This window comes from Sminthopsis crassicaudata, chromosome 2 (assembly GCF_048593235.1).
Source record: "Sminthopsis crassicaudata isolate SCR6 chromosome 2, ASM4859323v1, whole genome shotgun sequence".
Classification (NCBI taxonomy): domain Eukaryota; kingdom Metazoa; phylum Chordata; class Mammalia; order Dasyuromorphia; family Dasyuridae; genus Sminthopsis; species Sminthopsis crassicaudata.
In genome coordinates, this window is record NC_133618.1 from 42819821 (window position 1) to 42840760 (window position 20940).

A 20940-nucleotide genomic window follows, 5' to 3' on the forward strand; every position below is an offset into this window, starting at 1 on the left:
AAAAACACCGGTTTCGGAATCTGAAGACCTCTGCCCCATTCACGAGATCTTTTTCTGCCATAGTGTGTTTGGAGGAGGGCTGCTTTCATTTAAATCTCAGCTCTAGTTTTACTAATCCCAGAATTCCAGAGCAGGGGCCCCCACGGCTGGGAAAATAGTGCCAGCCTCTGATAAGTCCAGGGACTTATACAGTCTTAATGCGAGTGGGGAGCAGGAATAAAAAAAGGGGGGGCGCTCAACCAAGTCACTTCCTATTTCTTAGCCCCAATTTCCCCCTCTGTCAAATAAAAGGGTTTGATTATATGAATTCTAAGGTCCTTTCCAGCCCGGACCCTCCAGGATCCTGTTTGTCTTCATAAATCCCTTGGAATGTAAGGCAGCAAAAGGAACCCCTCCTAAGTCCCTGGAGTTTGGATTCAAATTCTTCCTCTGATGTTTATCATTCCTGGGTCTTTGCTATCTAGTGTAGTAAATAGAGGGTTGGATTTGGAATCTGGAAGGCCTGGATTTGAATCCTGCCTCAGGCACTTATTCTCTCTCTACCCAAGGCTTAAACTGTTGCAACCTTTGTTTTCTCACCCATTAGGGGCAGCTAATTGGTGCAGTGGATAGAGCACCAGCCCTGAAGCCAGGAGGACCTGAGTCCAAATCTGGCCTCAGACACTTAACACTTCCCAGCTGTGTGACCCTGCGCAAGTCACTTAACCCCAATTACCTCAGCAAAAAAAAAAAAAAAAAAAAAAATTAGCACCCATTTCCCAGTATTGTTATTTGGATCAACTAAGATCATTTTCATAAAGTGCTTTACAATCATCATCATATACAAAATAATATTTTTTTAAGGTTTGCAAAATACTTTATATATGCTAACTACTTTGCTCCTTTCAAGAACCATGGGGGGGGGGCAGTATTGTGCTATTGTTATCCCCATTTTACAGATGAGGAAATTGAGGCAGAGAGAAGTTGACTTACCCAGAGTCATACAGTTGATGAATAACTAACGCTGGATTTGACTCAGGACTTCCTGATTCTATTTCCTATCTGTAAGGATCCCCCCCAAGGGGGCTGGACTAGATGGTCTCTCCATCTCTCTCACCATGAACTCTAGAATTCTATGATCCTGTAAACCTTGGGTGCTAGGAGTCTGCTTACTGAGCGACTTCAGCCAAATCGAATTAAATCATATCAAAAGTTCTTCCTAGCTCTGCGACTCCATGATGCTCACAGGTATTGTTGACGTTCAGTCATTTTCAATCTTGCCCCCATTTGAGGTTTTCATGGCAAAGATACTGGAGTGATTGACTCTTCAGCCCATTTGACAGATGAGGAAACTGAGGTGAACAAGGTGAGGTGACTTGGCCGGAATCACCCATTTAGTGTTTGAGGCTGGATTTGAACTCAGGGAGATGAGCCTTCTTGACTTCCCAGGTAAGATGGGAATTCACAAATACATACATGAGGAAGAGAGAGATAAGGGGAAGGGACAGGGAGGAAGCCTTCCATGATCCAGCCCATGAACCTTACTAAAGTAGCAGACGGGATTCAAAGCCGGCTCCCAAGACCTTGAGCCCTTTTCTCCCACATCCCCTGATGGCGAGTGTCCAGTGAGGGGAGCAGGCAGTAAGACTCTCTGTGGAGGGAAGGGACCATCACCCAGCCTTCGGGCACCCGAAGACCTCCATCTTGAAGAGCCCACCAGCCTCGACAATCCAGGTTCACAAACCTCCTAAAACGCCTGGCCTAGGTGAGCAGATGAGCTTTGCAGGCCTTCCATCCCAGCTTGCCCTCCAGCAGCCCTGCGGTGGGACCCAAAGCAAAGGATTTGGAGTCAGAGGTGCAGGTCTGTCTCACTACCTGGGCCCCCTGGGCCTCAGTCTCAGGCTGTTCCCGGTTCAGACATTCTTCTGAGCTTGGCCCGCAGGCTCCGGCTGCCAGAATGAGAGGAAGCCAGAGGGAGCTGTCAGTCCCAGAGCCAGATGAGAAGGGAAAAGATGACCCTGACCTAGAAACCCAGAAGGAGCTGGCAGGAGCGGGGAACCTAGAAATGAATGTAGCAGCCAGACCTGGGACGGCCGTGGCAGCCTACCACTGACGCAACCCCTCCTCGACACCAAGGGTCCGGCTCTGGGGCCACGCCAGGCCTCTGAGACGCGACATGATAATAGCTGGCGTTTATGTGGCAGTTTAAGTTACATACACTATCTCATTTGACTTTGCCTCGAAGAGCTGAGGAGGGAGCCAGGAGGGGCCATCCCCTTTGTTTTCAGAGAAGGGGGGGAATCTGTGAAGTCCTGCTTCGGCTTGCCTGGTCCGTCCCTGTGACCCGGCTCAGATACTTGGACAAGTCCAAGCAGGGCCTGAGCATCCAAGGCAGAGCCCCACTCCACGGCCAGACACCATGGCGGACACAGCCCCCGGGATTCTGGAGCAGCCAGGCACGTTAGCAGGACCACGGGGTCACACTGGGCAAAGATTAGCTGGCTCCTCCCAGACGGGGCAACGGACAGAGTTCTCAAACCGGGGTTTACCAAACATACATCCACAAGACTCTGCTAAATTTCATTGAACCTCAGTTTCTTCATCTGTCAAAGGGGGAGAATGAGACCCGCTCTGTGACCTCACCAAGTTCTAAGACGAGCATAAAGATGCCTTTGAAAGCATAACTAGCTGTACAAAGGCAAGCTGTCCAAATGTGAACTCCCATAATAATTATTATTCCATTGAAGAGCTGCCATGATAAAAAGAAATTGGGGGGTGGGGACTGCCAGACAGAGGCCGTTTCAATCTTCCAGCTGCTGCCCCCTCTGCAGTGCCCAAGTATTGATTAGCTAAATCCCTCTGACAATGAGCAAGGGAGAAGGAGAGCATGGAATATTACAGCCGTCTGAGGCGTCTGCCAGCCATCACTCGGTTGGGTGCTAAGTGAGTAAGCGAATAAATGAACTGGGGGAAAGGTTAGAAAAAAGGATTACGAGGATCAGAACTTCTCCAAGCTGAAAAGAAGGGGGGTCGGGGAGGGAGGTATTAATTTCCCACTTCCTGTGTCAGAACAAGCCCATAGCTGTCTGGGGAGATATCACCGCCTTTCCAAAATGGTCCTTTTTCTGAATAAACTGACTGCTTTCAGAGAGGCTGTTAGCCAAGGTAGTTGGGGGAACCGTCCGCCATTCTGGCCTTCCTATGGGGTGGGCAGGTGGTCTGGAGGTCCCTTGACCTTCCCTGACACGACCCCCGGGGCCCTGCTGAATCAGAAGCCTGGGTCACTCACTGGCAGGCTGCCTCCGATAAGCATCAAATGGGCATTGGTAGAATAGCAGAGTTCCTGAGCAGGAAGTTGACCCTGGTACAGAAGTAAAATGACTTTGCCCACAGCCTCAGAAGCTGCCACCCTGGCACAGGTGGTTGTCCCCCCAGGTCTCCGGACCCTCAGCAAAGTCCTTTCAGTTTCTCCGGCCTGTTTCTCTCTTCCTGAGGATTGGAAGGGGATGGGACCGTCCAAGGGCCGCTTGTAGGTCCATAGTCACTGCTCTCTGGCAGCCCCCCGAAACTTTAACCTGCTCCACCTGGGGGACTGGGAGGGAGGAAAGGTGAGAAGAAGGGGGGAGGGGGTCATCTCCAAGCTCCAGCTGTGTTTGTGTGAAAGGCTCAGGAAATGGTGCTGCACAGATTCCTTTGTGTGGCAAAATAATTATAATCAACGCCCGCCACAGCAAATGAGCTTGGCACTCATCAACCCACTGCTATAATCAGCAGCCAGCGGCTTGATTGTTGCTCCCCCACTCCCCCTCCCCCCCCCTACTCCCCTGAGTCTAAAATGACATCAGCTGTCAACTGAGAGCTGATAATAGGGCAAGTGCCCCCCCACCCAAAGACTGAATCGCGGGTAGCCTGGAGGTGGCGAGGGGCTGACGGCCAGGCATAAAGCCCTGATGTGGCCGTCAGGGACCAGTACTGGCCGCAGAATTATCGATGTAGAGCTGGGAGGGATCTGGGGACCATCTGGTCCAACCTCATTCTACAGATGAGGAAACTGAGACCCAAAGAGAAGTGACTTCCCCACAGTGACCCGTAGGGAGTTCATTGACATTAATGACCCTGAGAAGTCAGTTGAAGTTCCTTATGATGGAGAGACAAAGAATAGGAAAAGGGAAAGGTCTCCATGGCTGGAGAGTATGAACTCCCTAGGGAATAGGGACTCCCCCTCAGACCTCCCCACGAGGCCCAGGGTCTCCACTGGCTTCTGAACTCTTGCCACACACACTGTAACCTCATCACTCACTTGCTGACTCACTGCCAGCCTGGCCCCCCTTTCAAAGAGATTTTGCTTTATTTTCTCTCTCAAGGACCATGAACCATAAAGAGCAGAAGTAAAACTCCCCTAATTATTTTAATTGCTTTTCTAATTTGGAAATTAAACAGCAAAGAAGGAGCCTGGAGAGAAGAACAATTACCCCAGAACGAGGCTTCTGAGGGCTGGTCATGGCTTCCTAATGTCAGAAGAGGAAGAAAGAAAATCAGACCATGAGCTTGTCTGCCGTAGGATGACTGCCACCTCCCACCTTCCACTTTACAGAGGTTCAACGCAATAATATCGATAAGTAGTATGGCGAGCCAGAGCCCTCCTCCCCAGTGGGGCCATCAATGCCATTCGAAGCCTTTTCCTTTTCCCTTAGCCCTCAGAATTTGTTCCCATGAGGACTCAGGATGAGTGCTTTGGAATTGTGGTTGGTCATTGTGCTGCCCAAAGTTCCTAAGTTTTTCACAGTTTGTTTTGATAATATTGTTATTATTGTACAGACGAACTCTTGCCTTGACTCTCCATCAGTTCATACAAATCTTCCCAAGTTTCTCTGAAGCCTCCCCTTCACTGTGTATTCCAGCCTATTATAACTGCAACATATCCATATCCCATCGCTTCAGCCTTTCCCCATTGGATGGGCTTTCCTTCACCAGTTTCCTGTTCTTTACCACCACAGAACTGTTTGCATATATGGATCCTTTCCATTTCTTTGGGAGGTAGAACCCAAAGACCCAAATATAGGGGACAGCCTAGAAGCAGTATCAGTATCGCTGGGCATGCACTGTTTAGTAGTTTTTGGAGCCCGGTTCACAGATTCATTATGAAAGAACAAGTCTGACCCTCTCACTCCTCTGTTAGAGAAGTTTCACTGGCTCCCTATTGCCTCTGCAATAAATACAAACCCTTCTATCTGTCATCTAAAGCCTTCCCAATCTGCCCTGGCTTATGTTTCCAGGTTGATTATATACAATTCCCCTTCATGCACGCTATAGTCCATCGAAACTGGTCTGCTTGCCAATGACATTCTAGACTCCATCTCCTGGCTTCTGTATCCAGGCCCCTCCCACCTCATCTCTGCCCCTTCACACTCGAGTTTACGAGGTCTCCTTCCTTCATTTCTCTCAGTTCCCCCCTCCCCCGGCCTTCGCCAATTCCTCTGGACAGGTTGTTCTCTCAGGGCTGACGATGATGCTTCTAGCACAGCCCCAAAACACACACGATGCTCTTGGGAAGGACTTGTTGAAAGAATTTGAAATGGGATGACTCCATAGGAACATCACTGTAATAAACACAAACACGTGGACATCCACTAATGCGAAAAGTGAGAACACATGGTCAGCAACAGCTGTGACACGGCCCCGAGGCCTGAGAAACTGGAGGAGGAGAGAAGGAGAGAAGATGGGGATGAGCACTGCAAGGTTTGGGACTGGGAAGGTCTGACTTTGACATCTTAGAGGAAGAGAACTTGGTGGGAGACACGAGTTCCCATAGTATGGACACCACAACACGCTCACGAGATCAGCTTTCTCTTCTACTATGTCTTCACCATCCGCCAACCCCGGGCATTGCAGTGGCTTGTGCTGGACACTACTTGTATTCGGGTTCTTTAGAACCAACTGCTAGATTGATAAGTTGGAAATGGGCAAATGCTACAAATGAGAGCTTGATCTGTGATTTTATTGATTGTCTTCAATGAAATGATGAAGAAAAACTCAGTAATTCAGGTTAAAGTTCTAAAAGTCCAAGTGCTCAGTCCACACAGTACCTAAGATGCGCTATATATATTTCCTTCTTTTCCCCCCCAAAAGTCTACCATGTATATAATCCTCCCCTCTCCCCCACCAAGAGAGCTGTGTGTTAAACACTCGCCATCCCTCCTGCTCTCCACGGCTCTGTACCGCGTCTTCTCTCCTCCCCTTATATTATTTTACTCAGTGATCTCATCCATTCCCATGGGTTCAATTAGCATCTCTGTGCAGATACTCCCAGATCTATATATAGCTAACACTTCTGAATTACAGTCCCACACTGCCACTGGACATCTCAAAGTCTGAAACAGAGCCCACCATCCCCTCCTGCAATGCCCCACAGAGAACAGCTGGCAGATTCTCTCCTGCCGTGTCCAAGGGTCTCTGATACCACACTCAAACGGTCCTTGAAAATACCTGGATGAGGGACAGGAAGCTCCTAAAATAAGAATACATATATAATATACATAAATATAATCCAATATGTCAGATTATCCAATATACATATTTTCTATATTCTCAGCTCTTAAGGACTCATTTTACAGATGGAGAAACTGAGGTTCAGAGGGATTAAAGCAGTGTAGAAGAGTGAAAAAAAGCCTTCCTGAAAAAGTTAGAGTCCTGAGTTGGAATTAGACACCCACAGATAGAGAGATAGATATACACATACATACATAAAACACATATAAAATAGAGGATATATATATACAGATACACACATAGATATATGAACTGACATATAAATATAAAAGAGAACACACAGATAATACACATATAAAATAGAGAATGAATACACACACACACACACACACACACACGGCCATGTTGGTAGTTTTGCCCCATAACTCAGTGACTCAGCCAGCCCCCCACCACCCCAACAATCCCTGATCAATGAATGGAGAGGGAAGCTCCTTTCCATCCCTGCCAGGACCGCCTGGTGGGTGTGGAAGCTTCCTCTGGAAACAGGGAAGGGGGGAGCTGAGAAGCAGAGGGAAGCAACTGAAGGGCCGGGTCTTCTGGGAAGCTGGCAGGAGCCTCCGGCACTGACCTGAGCAGGAAAAGTCTGTAGCCCTGAGATTGTTCTCCCCAGCCATCCGGTCCCAGCTGTGTGGCTATGGGGCTCTTTGGGGTGACAAAGGAAGTAGCTCCTTTGTGGCTGCCAAAACACCCCAGGATTTTAAGCTGGAAGGGACTTAGGGGAGGGGTACCTACTCTGAAACCCTGGGTCGGTGAATACTGAGGGCCAGGCCCAATTCACGGTGGCCCTAGCCACCTAATGCTTAATGTTCCCTCCACTCCATCATGAAGAGAGGGACTGTTCAGACCCCCGTGCCCACAGGCAGGCAGGCCAGAATGCCAGGGGACTTCATGTCTGACACCCCCATGCCCAGAGTGGCTCTCCCTGGGGCTGGCTTTCGGGCGTTCCTATGGCTTCCTCTGCCCTCAGAGGGTTTACAAAGCTGTTTTCTCCAGCAGAGACACGTAGACTATGGTCCCATTTCCAATTTATTTTTTGGTCCCAGCCTGTGATTTCATCGATGAAGGAAACTCCCCCTTCAAAGACTGAGAGAGGAGTTCCCTGGGGCATTGAGAAATTAAACAAATGGTCCAGGGTCATAGAGCTTTTCTATGGGTCATAGAGGTTTTCTAGCCATTATACCATTCTGCTTCTCATTTTACAGATGAAGAAACTGAGGCTCAAACTGTTAACTGACCCACTCACCATCACACCAAGGCTCAAAGAGAAGTTTTGGCTTACTCAGGATTCTCACCCAGGTCTCTGGAACTAAGTCCTTTATATACTATCCACTGAATTGTCCATTGTCTCTTCCACTTACTAACTAAAAGTCACCATTTCAGAGGACTTTCAAAGGACTCAGTTTTTCCTATCTGGAAAATGGAGTCTATCCAATAGATTTACAAAGATAATAGTAATAATAATAGTAATAATAAACAGCTAGAACTTATAGAGTGCTTGAAGGTTTGCCTGGAGCTCTCTGTATGTTGTAGTCTCATGTGATAAATGATCAAATGAGTTTGTCCCAATGGATAACAAATGGATAAATGTTAATGGAAATAAGAGTTCACATGTAAAAGAGACTGTTTTCTCTACAACTCTGAGGCAATATTGGTAGTGCAAGTATTATTGGAAGTGCAAGTATTAGTGATAGTGCAAGTATTATTGGAAGTGCAAGTATTAGTGATAATACAAGTATTATTGGAAGTGCAAGTATTAGTGATAGTGCAAGTATTAGTGATAGTGCAATTATTACTGGACGGGCAAGTATTAGTGATAGTGCAAGTATTAGTGATAGTGCAAGTATTACTGGAAGTGCAAGTATTAGTGATAGTACAAGTATTATTGGAAGTGCAAGTATTAGTGATAGTGCAAGTATTACTGGAAGTGCAAGTATTAGTGCTAGTGCAAGTATTAGTGATAGTGCAATTATTACTGGACGGGCAAGTATTAGTGATAGTGCAAGTATTAGTGATAGTGCAAGTATTATTGGAAGTGCAAGTATTAGTGATAGTACAAGTATTATTGGAAGTGCAAGTATTAGTGATAGTGCAAGTATTACTGGAAGTGCAAGTATTATTATTGGAAGTGCAAGTATTAGTGATAGTACAAGTATTACTGGAAGTGCAAGTATTAGTGATAGTGCAAGTATTACTGGAAGTGCAAGTATTAGTGATAGTGCAAGTATTATTGGAAGTGCAAGTATTAGTGATAGTGCAAGTATTATTGGAAGTGCAAGTATTATTATTGGAAGTGCAAGTATTAGTGATAGTACAAGTATTATTGGAAGTGCAAGTATTAGTGATAGTGCAAGTATTATTGGAAGTGCAAGTATTAGTGATAGTGCAAGTATTATTGGAAATGCAAGTATTAGTGATAGTGCAAGTATTACTGGAAGTGCAAGTATTAGTGATAGTGCAAGTATTGCTGGAAGTGCAAGTATTAGTGATAGTGCAAGTATTACTGGAAGTGCAAGTATTTTTTTTTTATTTTTTTTTTATTTTTTATTTTATTTTATAATTATAACATTTTTTGACAGTACATATGCATGGGTAATTTCTTACAACATTATCCCTTGCACTTACTTCTATTCAGATTTTTTCCCTTCCTCCCCCAACCCCCTCCCCCAGATGGCAAGCAGTCTTATATATGTTAAATATATTACAGTATAATTTAGATACAATATATGTGTGTAGAACCGAATTTTTTGTTGCATAGGAAGAATTGGATTCAGAAGGTAAAAATAACAGTTTACATTCATTTCCCAGTGTTCCTTTTCTGGATGTAGCTGGTTCTGTCCATCATTAATCATTTGGAATTGGATTAGTTCTTCTCTATGTTGAAGAAATCCATGGAAGTGCAAGTATTAGTGATAGTGCAAGTATTATTGGAAGTGCAAGTATTAGTGATAGTGCAAGTATTACTGGAAGTGCAATATTAGTTCTAGTGCAAGTATTAGTGATAGTGCAAGTATTATTGGAAGTGCAAGTATTAGTGATAGTGCAAGTATTACTGGAAGTGCAAGTATTAGTGATAGTGCAAGTATTACTGGAAGTGCAAGTATTAGTGATAGTGCAAGTATTATTGGAAGTGCAAATATTATTATTGGAAGTGCAAGTATTAGTGATAGTACAAGTATTATTGGAAGTGCAAGTATTAGTGATAGTACAAGTATTACTGGAAGTGCAAGTATTAGTGATAGTGCAAGTATTACTGGAAGTGCAAGTATTAGTGATAGTGCAAGTATTACTGGAAGTGCAAGTATTAGTGCTAGTGCAAGTATTAGTGATAGTGCAAGTATTACTGGAAGGGCAAGTATTAGTGCTAGTGCAAGTATTAGTGATAGTGCAAGTATTACTGGAAGGGCAAGTATTAGTGCTAGTGCAAGTATGAGTGATAGTGCAAGTATTATTGGAAGTGCAAGTATTAGTGATAGTGCAAGTATTATTGGAAGTGCAAGTATTAGTGATAGTACAAGTATTACTGGAAGTGCAAGTATTAGTGATAGTGCAAGTATTACTGGAAGTGCAAGTATTAGTGATAGTGCAAGTATTATTGGAAGTGCAAGTATTATTGGAAGTGCAAGTATTAGTGATAGTGCAAGTATTACTGGAAGTGCAAGTATTAGTGCTAGTGCAAGTATTAGTGATAGTGCAAGTATTACTGGAAGGGCAAGTATTAGTGCTAGTGCAAGTATGAGTGATAGTGCAAGTATTATTGGAAGTGCAAGTATTAGTGATAGTGCAAGTATTACTGGAAGGGCAAGTATTAGTGATAGTGCAAGTATTATTGGAAGTGCAAGTATTATTATTGGAAGTGCAAGTATTAGTGATAGTACAAATATTATTGGAAGTGCAAGTATTAGTGATAGTACAAGTATTAGTGATAGTGCAAGTATTATTGGAAGCGCAAGTATTAGTGATAGTGCAAGTATTATTGGAAGTGCAAGTATTAGTGATAGTGCAAGTATTACTGGAAGGGCAAGTATTAGTGATAGTGCAAGTATTATTGGAAGTGCAAGTATTATTATTGGAAGTGCAAGTATTAGTGATAGTACAAGTATTATTGGAAGTGCAAGTATTAGTGATAGTACAAGTATTAGTGATAGTGCAAGTATTATTGGAAGCGCAAGTATTAGTGATAGTGCAAGTATTATTGGAAGTGCAAGTATTAGTGATAGTACAAGTATTACTGGAAGTGCAAGTATTAGTGATAGTGCAAGTATTACTGGAAGTGCAAGTATTAGTGATAGTGCAAGTATTACTGGAAGTGCAAGTATTAGTGATAGTGCAAGTATTACTGGAAGTGCAAGTATTAGTGATAGTGCAAGTATTATTGGAAGTGCAAGTATTAGTGATAGTACAAGTATTATTGGAAGTGCAAGTATTAGTGTTAGTACAAGTATTACTGGAAGTGCAAGTACTATTGGTAGTACAAGTATTATTGGAAGTGCAAGTATTAGTGTTAGTACAAGTATTACTAGAAGTGCAAGTATTATTGGTAGTACAAGTATTAGTGATAGTACAAGTATTATTACCACTTTGTGGAAACTGAGGAAAGAGGCAAAAAGTGTTATTCCCAGAGCCATACAGTTATTATTGTCAGAGCTGGGAGATAAGTTCAGGCTTCATGAGCCTCGTGGCTTTTTTTCATTTTGTCTCATGGGGAAATTGTAAGGACTAATCTTGTCTTGTTTTCCTGGAGACTGCCACAAGTGTGTGCTGGTGGGAAATGAAGAGATAGTCAACAACCAGGTGAATAGGCTGGAGGAGAAGACCCAGGCCCAACCCCCCCCCCAGCCTGAGCTCCCATGTGGGGGCCATCTCCCTCCTGGCAGAGCATGGCTGCTCCAAGATGGACCTTCTGGGGCCGGAGCAAGGATCCACCAGTCTTGGAGACATCTGTTCCAACTTGAGCAGCACACCGAGTCCATGTACACACACCCAAGACAAAGCATCCCTGCCAGACCCCTATCTCCACACATGGCTGGGAGCCTCCCTTGGCGTGCGGCCGCTGCCAGCCCCTCCTCCAGCCCAATGTTTTGGAAGGACATCAATGTTTTTTTTTTTCCTCCCAGTACCCAGGATTGGAGTCTCCATGCTAGAGGTGCTGACGGAGGCTGTCACAACACCAGGCAACCCTCCGTGGAGAAGCCCTCCCCCAGCAAGCAGACAGGGTGGGCGCCTAGGACATGTTCCTTCTGGATGGGTGATGTCTCTCACGAGAACACGGATGGCACTCGATGGGGTTATCACCAGGGCAGCGGGGCAGAAGGTTCTGGAAGCTGACATATGGGTTATTTCTTTCCTGTTCTCCCTCATTCTTCTCTGCCTTTCTTTTGGATCTAAGTGGTATTGTGAGTGCCTGGAGCTCAGCACAGTGCCTGGCACACACCAGGTGTTTAATAAATGTTGACTGAATTGAACTGAATCCTATTACATCGATTTATTTCTCTCTTTCCTCTCTCTCTGCCCCGATTACTCTCTCCTCATGGCTCTGGGTGCCCCTTAAGGAGCTGGTCTAAGCCAGACTTTCATCCCTCATGAACAAGAAATCAGGAGACCCCCATTCAAGTTCTATTACTGTATCATCTCTTGGGTCTCATTTGTCTCATTTGTCAAATGGGAATCGTGATTTGAAGGGTTGTAATAAGGACCAAATGAGATCATGTACATGAAACTTCTCTGGAAAGCAGAATACAACTATTAAGTCATTGTTATTATGATAAACAAAAAACAAATTCTGTCTCAAGGAAAACTAGGATGGGGATAATTCTTAAAAATTTCCCCAGAAGAGAGATATAAGAGAAAAGAATGCCCTTAGATTTTAGGTCAAAGCTCATACTCCAGCTCTGAAAAGTAAGTGATCCCAGTGCTGCCTTTTTCTGAACAATAACAGCCCCAGGCTTGGTTAATGTAAGAGCTTTCTGAACAGGGTACCACCCTTGCCTCAAGTCAGCCTCATTTATACATCATCCTCAGTTCTCTCATCCGCAAAATGGGGATAATACTTGACATATATATATATATATATATATATATATATATATATATATATGTATACACACACACACACACACGTGTGTGTGTGTGTGTGTGTGTGTGTGTGTGTGTGTGTGTGTGTGTATCATTGCTAGATTGGGAAGAAAGAGCTTTATCTATTATAAATGTGGGCTAACTCATTATCACTAACAACTCATTATCATTATTATTATCTCTATAACTCTGCTGGGCAGACCAGGGAAGGAAACGCTATCTCCATTTTACAAATGAGGGGAATGTTAGGGACAAACTGGAACCATTCTCAATAAAATCAGGGGTGAAACAAAGCTGCCCAATATCATCATTACTAGTCAGTATTGTATTAGAAAGGTTAGCTTTGGCAATAAGAGAAGAAAAAGAGATTAAAGGAATTAGAGTATGTCATAAAGAAACCAAATTATCACAAATGAGGGGAATGGAGGAGTGAGGGGACCTGGCTGCTTCATGGACCTTAGAAGGGAAGAAAGGCAGAGACCACTCCCCTTCCCCAGCCAAGGAAATGGCTCCTCCCTTACCAGCATCTGAGTAGGGGCAGTAAGTTGACTCACTGGGTAGAATTCTGGCCCACAGGGAGTAAGCCCCGAGTTCAAATGTAGCCTTAGACACATACTAGCTGTTTGTGATGCTGGGCAAGTCAATTTACTTCTCAATTTCCTCAACTGATGATGACAGCATTCACCTCCCACAGTTGTTGCAAAGATCAAATGAGATAATATTTATAAAGTGCTTATTTGGCACGCAGTGGTTGGCATAAGACAGGCCCTTAATAAATGCTTTTTTCAAGGTGTTGATGTGCCGTGCCATTGTGGAGACATTAGGTTTCCTGGTTTTTTCCATCAGTGGGGAGAAGTACCCAAAATAAATAAAAGAAACTGGAGTAATGTATGGTAATCTTCCATAACTGTACTATTCTTGAATCTGCTTTTTTTTTTTTTTTTAAATTAAAGCTTTTTATTTTTGAAACATATGCATGGATAATTTTTCAAGATTAACTCTTAGGGGGCAGTTAGGTGGCGCAGTGGATAGAGTACCAGCCTTGAATTCAGGAGGACCGGAGTTCAAATCTGGTCTCAGACACTTAACACTTCCTAGCTGTGTGACCCTGGGCAAGTCACTTAACTCCAGCCCCAGGGGAAAAAAAAAAAAAAGATTAACTCTTGCATCTCATTTCCAAAATATATAGAGAACTGACCCTAATTTATAAGAAATCAAACCATTCTCCAATTGATAAATGGTCAAAGGATATGAACAGACAATTCTCAGATGATGAAATTGAAATTATATCCACTCATATGAAAGAGTGTTCCAAATCACTACTGATCAGAGAAATGCAAATTAAGACAACTCTGAGATACCACTACACACCTGTCAGATTGGCTAAGATGACAGGAAAAGATATTGATGTATGTTGGAGGGGATGTGGGAAAACTGGGACACTGATACATTGTTAGTGGAGCTGTGAAAGAATCCGGTCATTCTGGAGAGCAATCTGGAACTATGCCCAAAAAGTTATCAAACTGTGCATACCCTTTGATTCAGCAGTGCTACTACTGGGCTTATATCCCAAAGAGATCTTAAAGGAGGGAAAGGGACCTGTATGTGCCAAAATGTTTGTGGCAGCTCTTTTCGTAGTGGCTAGAAACTGGAAGATGAATGGATGTCCATCAATTGGAGAATGGTTGGGTAAATTATGGTATATGAATGTTATGGAATATTATTGTTCTGTAAGAAATGACCAGCAGGAGGAATACAGAGAGGCTTGGAGAGACTTACATCACCTGATGCTGAGTGAAATGAATAGAACCACAAGATCACTGTACACTTCAATGTGGTATGAAGATGTATTCTAATGGAAGTGGAAATCTTCAACATAAAGAAGATCCAACTCACTTCCAGTTGATCAATGATGGACAGAAATAACTACACCCAGAGAAGGAACACTGGGAAGTGAATGTAAACTATTAGCACTACTGTCTATCTACCCAGGTTACTTATACCTTCAGAATCTAATACTTAATGTGCAACAAGAAAATGGGATTTACACACATGTATTGTATCTAGGTTATATTGTAACACATGTAAAATGTATGGGATTGCCTGTCATCTAGGGGAGGGAGGAGAGGAAGGGAGGAGATAATTTGGAAAAATGAATACAAAGGATAATGTTATGAAAAAAAATTACTCATGCATATATACTGTCAAAAAATTATAAATAAATAAAAAATTTTAAAAAGGAAAAAAAAATTAACTCTTGCAAAACCTTGTGTTCCAATTTTTCCCTCCTTCCCCCCATTCCCTTCTCTAGATGGCAAGTAATTCAATATGTGTTAAATCCAATATATGCATAAATATTTATACAGTTATCTTGCTGCATAAGAAAAATCCAAACCAAAATGAAAAAAAAAAAAAAAAAGAGAGAGAGAAATAAAATAAAATGCCAACAAACAACAAGAAAAAGAGTGAGAATGCTACGTAATGATCCATACTCAGTTCCCACAATCCTCTCTCTGGGTATGGATGGCTCTCTTCATCACAAGATCATTGGAACTCATTGGAATCTCAATTGTTGAAGAGAGCCATATCCATCAGAATTGATCATCATATAATCTTGGCGTTGCCAGGTACAATGATCTCCTGGTCCTGCTCATTTCACTCAGCATCAGTTCATGTAAGTCTCTCCAGGCCTCTCTGAAATCACCCGGATGATCGTTTCTTACAGAACAATAATATTCCATAACATTCATAGACCACAATTTATTCAGCCATCGAATCTGTTTTTAAATTGTTCAACTCATCTATGTAAGACAGAACAATCTGACATTAGATTAGAAAGATCCAATACTGAAGATCTCACCCATCATATTATTACATTGACTTTCTTTAGTGAAGGAAAGATTGTTTACTAACTGTATGTACCTACAGCACGGTAATCTCTCTATTCCATTGCACAGTTATACTTTACAAGATATTAGAATTTCTCATTGAATATACCTGAAATTTTGCAGAACACAGCTTGCTGTTATATCTCTGCATCTTTGGGATTTTGAAGAGATTTTATTCTTTTAGTGGTAAGGAGAAACTTTTTAAAAACATACATTGGAAACTCTACAACTATATATAAAACTTTAGGGGTTTGTTGCTGGTTTTTAATAATAAAGCAGCATGAGCTAGAAAAAAATTAACCAAATTATTTGTAATATAATTACAAAAAATGTAATTATTTGAAACAAGTGCTTGTTTCCTTCCTTTCTCCTCCAGTACTGGTCCTTACCCACTCTTTGCCCTTCCCTCTGTTTCCTGAGCCATTAGTGTCCTTGGATCAGGGAAGCATAGGTGCCAACTGCAAAAAAGACCAAGAGAAACGGGTCTCCTTTTCCAGTAGGCAATACCCAGAAACTGTCTCCTACTTTCATTATTATTTCACCCACCTTGGACAACAACTTGTCCCCCATTCTGCCCTCCACAGGCCCTTAGAAGAACATCCACCAGAAGCTGCCGAGTGGTACGGTGGAGAGAGTAGTGGTCCTGGAGTCAGGAGGGCACCACACTCCAGAATGGGACACAAGCCCTGCACCCAGTCTGGACTTGCTGCCAGCCTAGTTCCTGCCTTCATTACCCAGCTCTGGGACTAGTGCAGCAGCCTCCAAGCTGGTTCCCCTAGGTCAGCATGAGCCAAGGGGAAGATAGACACCAACAAAAGCTAATGCAATCTTGGGCTCCGCTAATAAAAGCCAAGCATCCAGAACAAGAAGGATGATAATCTGTGCCCCAAGTAGAGGCCATGTGGAGGACTATATTCCTTATGTGAGCCCACACTGCCTCTACATGAATGAGGCAATAGGGAGGCCAGAGCACCTCGTTAGCCTATCTCAGAAGTCCCCAACTGGGAGGATTCTGAGTTCTTCCAAGTCCCTGAGGCAGGATTCGAGCAGTTTTCCTGATTCTGGGGCAGGGGACTTTCTCAAGCCACCTTCTCAGCTGCTTGGAGGCACCAGACCTGATTGAAAGTTTCAGAAACTTTTTCTCCAGATGCAGGTTGCCCGAGTGACGGTTGCTAGAGAACATACTCCCAAGACTTAAATCCATCCTTGATCACCCATAATCAGTAGGGCTGGCCTACAGCAAGGGCAACTTCAATGGGGAAGCTGGGACCACCTTGTCTCTTACCATTAGTGGAAAAGATGGGCCTGGGGCTTTTTGTTAATAGAAGGCAGTGATGGGCAGGGGGCAGGAATTCCCACCTTTGCTGTAGCAAACCTCCCATGGGGAGTCAGGTCCCAGAATCTGTTCAGGCTGTATCTTTCCAAGGAGAGAACTGGCCCTCCAGGCAGCCGGAGTGTGGAGCCATCTCTATTCACTGGACAATGAGATCAGAACTAGAGCATTCTGCCTCTCCCTCTTTCTGTGGGTCTGGGGGCTATAATGCCCATCTTGTAATAACAACAGTCCATTTCTCTCTCAAATCCTGATTCCCCTGAGCTGAGGTCAGCAGCCCAGAATCGTCCCTTTCAGTCAATGCCGTCCAGTGAGAACGGGGAGGCAAGGGTAGCCAGCGGCATCTTTCCAGGCTGGGTGAGTCAGTCCGCAGCAGCTGTGAACTACCAATGGCTCACACCTAAAAGCTTCTGGAGGCTCCCCTCCCCACCCAAATGTAGGTCTGAACACAGAGTTCTGCCCCTGACTCAAATGGCCCTCAGGCCCAGCTCCAAACGGTCAGACGACAATCAGGAGGATCAGAAAACTACAGTGTAAATTAGGGGCTCCCTCTCCCATGAAGCCTTTCTGGATCTCCCACCCGTCTCCTCCTGACCTTCAAATCCTGATGTGGGAAATGACCTTCCTCCTCAGAGCTCACACACAATGTTATTTTCCATGTTTCCAAATTTATTCTTATATTTTCATGTTATAAATGTATACCACAGTTGCATATTTGTGTTGTATCTTTCTAATTGTAAACTCCGTAAAGGCAGGAGTAACTTTGACCTAAATTTTGTTTCTTCCCAATCAACAAGCATTGATTAATACTAGCTGTGTAAACCTAGCTGTGTAAACCTGGGCAAGTCACTTACCCTAACTGCCTTGCCTCCTCTCAAAAAAGAGCACTGGTTAAGCACTTATTATGTACCAATCACTGGGGAAACAAAGACAAAAATGAAATAAACCTTAACCTCCCAAAGGTTTTATGCTCTAAGTTAAATAACAGCAAAGATAGCAGATATCACATTTATATAATATTTATGTTGCTGTTCAGTCATTCAGTGGTATCAAACAGTGACCTGATTTGTAAATTTTTTTGGTTTTGGTTTTGTTTTTTGCAGGGATCCTGGAGTGGTTGGCCATTTCTTTCTTTAGCTCATCTGACAGATGAGGAAACTGAGGCAGAGTGAAGTGTCTTGCCCAGAGTCACAGAGCTGGGAAGTGTCTGAGGTCACATTTGAACTCAGGAAGATGAGTCTCCCTGACTCCAGGCCTAGTGCTCTATTCCCCGTGCCACCCAAAGTCTGCCTTTCATATTTGCAAATCATTTGATTCTCACAGTGATCCTGTAGGTATAATTGTTATTCCTATTTTGCACACAAGGAAACTGAGGTTGACACACAGCTAGCAAGGGTCTGAGGCAGGATTTTGAACTCAGTTCTTTACTGATTCCCAGATATTGATATGTGTGTCTGTGTGTGTGTGTGTCTATATGTGTGTGTGTGTACATACATATATATATAGAAAGAGAGAGACACACACAGAGATACACGTATGTATGTGTATACACGCATGTGGGCATGCATATTTTATACATAAATACATTATATGTTACATACATAACATATACACACATAATGCATGCTATCTAATATATACACAAATTTTATGTATGTATATGCAAATACATATAATGCATGCATATGCAATATTAATATAATGTCATTTATGATAACCACATACATAATCTCACATAATCCTCCCAACAAACCTGAGGGCTAGGTACTATGGGTACTGTCACCATTTTACAGATGAGGAAACTGAGGCACAAAGGTATTAAATGACTTCAAATAGTGGTTAGAAAAAGAACGTGAGCCTGGATATCTTGCCAATTCGAAATACACTTTTCAGTATCACTTATTGCCTCTCACTTTTCAGTATCACTTATTGCCTCCCTTTGGTACCGAGCACGGTGAATACAGTCGGTATTCAACATATGTTGGTTCTTGTTATAGGTTCAGGTCTCCACCATCTGCTCCCTACTCTCCCACTCAATACAGCTTTACTTGGCATTTACCTCTGTCCCTATTCAGATCCTCCCCTAAGCTTTAAGATGTATGGCAAGTAAAGTCCCATTTTACAGATGAGGAAACCAAGGCTCATGGGTATGTGGGCTTAATTAATTAAGGGTCAGAGCAGCCTCTGAGTCTGAGCCGCTCCTGCTCTGTCACGGGTGCAGGCAGCCCCAGGGCTGGGACTCTTTCTCACATGTGATTTTATGTGACTTTCTTTTGATGCTGGTGATGAACACACCAAAGCCACATCAGCTGATGGTCTTCTGAACGGACCTGAGACAAAAGCGCCAGGCTTTCCCTGCTGGTCCAGAACCCAAAAAAGACCGACAGAGGAAGCCGGAGACACAGAGAGACATGGGGGAACAGAGACCGCAGAGTCTCCAAAAAGCCAGCCACTGCCCACCTGGTCCAGACTGGCCTTCCTCGTGCCCCCCAGGCCTTTTTCCTTGCCTACCTTGGCTGTTACTAGGTAACAGATCATCCTGCAGCCTCCCCCTCCCCAAGCTCCCTCCCCATCCTGCAGCAGACACCAGCCCTGGCTCCCTGCTGGGCTCCTGAAAGAGTCTTTTCTTCCCCTTCCCCCTCCACTAGCCAGTCCAGAGGAATCTGGGATGACAAGTGAGATCTTCAGGCCCCCCCCACCAAGTCCTTGCTTGCCCAGGCCAAGAGTCCCCTCCAGGGCTGCCTCCACTGAGGCTCCTGCCCGTCTCCCTAAGCACCTACACGGTCCAGCAGAGGGGCTCCCCCTGTCCAGGGCAGAGGAACGGGGGCTCATCTCAAAGGCCTGGCAGGAAGAGGAGGCCTTGCCATCTGCCTTGGCGATGCATCTTGGAGACCAGGGGCCTTTTCTGCCTGAATTGGGCCGTGTCCTCCAATGGAACCTGAGCTCCCCCAGAGCTTCCCCGGCCTGTTCTCTTCTGGCACTCTCAGCACTCAGCACACTGCCTGTCTGGGAGAGGGCCTTGGTCAATTTTTAAATCAATCTTTCCTTCAAACTGACCCCTGGCCATTGCACCAATCCAATGCATTCTGACATCTCCCTGGATAGAAGGCAGTGGGAGCCTGCCCAAAGGGAGGAGGGAAGAGGCAGAAAGGAAGGGACGGGGTTATGGGAACAAGGGGACAGGGTCACAGAAGGGCAAGAGGGCAGGGACTGCATCTCTCCCAGCAAAGCGGGCTTGGGCCGCAGGGCCAGCCTGACCAGAACCGAGATCCAAAAACTTTGAGGGGAAGGAGGGAAAATGTGCACAAGGGCCCAGAGCAATCCTGTGCAACCCAGCATCCCCCTGCAGCCAGAGACAATCTCTCAATATCTCTCTCTCTCTCTCTCTCTCTCTCTCTCTCTCTCTCTCTCTCTCTCTCTCTCTCTCTCTCTCTCTCTCTCTCTCTCTCTCTCTCTCTCTCTCTCTCTCTCTCTCTCTCTCTCTCTCTCTCTCTCTCTCTCTCTCTCACACACACACACACACACACACACACACACACACACACACACACACACACACACACACAAGCTCCTTTCTCAGGAGCAGCCCAGCCGGGACAGCATCATGGACAGAAGGCCCACTTGGCCCTGTGACATCACCCATTCATTCATTCCCTGAATAAATATTTACTGATCTCTTGCTAGAGGTTAGGGACGTGGCCCAAACATCCCAACTTCACTTAACAACTCATTACGGGTCTGTCATCTGTGAATTTTCCTAAGGCCTTCTTGCCACTGTTTATGTTTTTTTGTCTGGGAGGGGAACGAATGGTTTACTCCCCGCCATATGTGACTTGAAAAAAAATTTATCCTAACCTCACCCTTGAGGTTCCAGGGAGCATGGAGGCATTTAAGTCCAGGCCAGAGGTGGGGTGTAGGGAACAAGTCTGTGTAACTCCTCTCGGAGTTACCCGGCTTTGGAACAAAAAGGCAGAAACAGCAACCCTGGCCTTCCAAAGCCTGAATTCTGCTGAGATTAATGATACGGGCAGAGAAGCACAACTGTCGTTCAGTCACTTTTCAGCTGTACCCGAGTCCTGGTGACCCATTTGGGGTTTTCTTGGCAAAGACACTGGAATG

The 20940-nt window shown here is 44.4% G+C and overlaps 1 protein-coding gene across 1 annotated transcript in view; it reads right to left on the reverse strand.

The window, feature by feature from the left end:
* BCAR1 (BCAR1 scaffold protein, Cas family member) overlaps positions 1-20940 on the reverse strand; it is a 96720-nt gene that overhangs the window by 41996 nt on the left and 33784 nt on the right. The gene's annotated exons all lie outside the window — the stretch shown is intronic.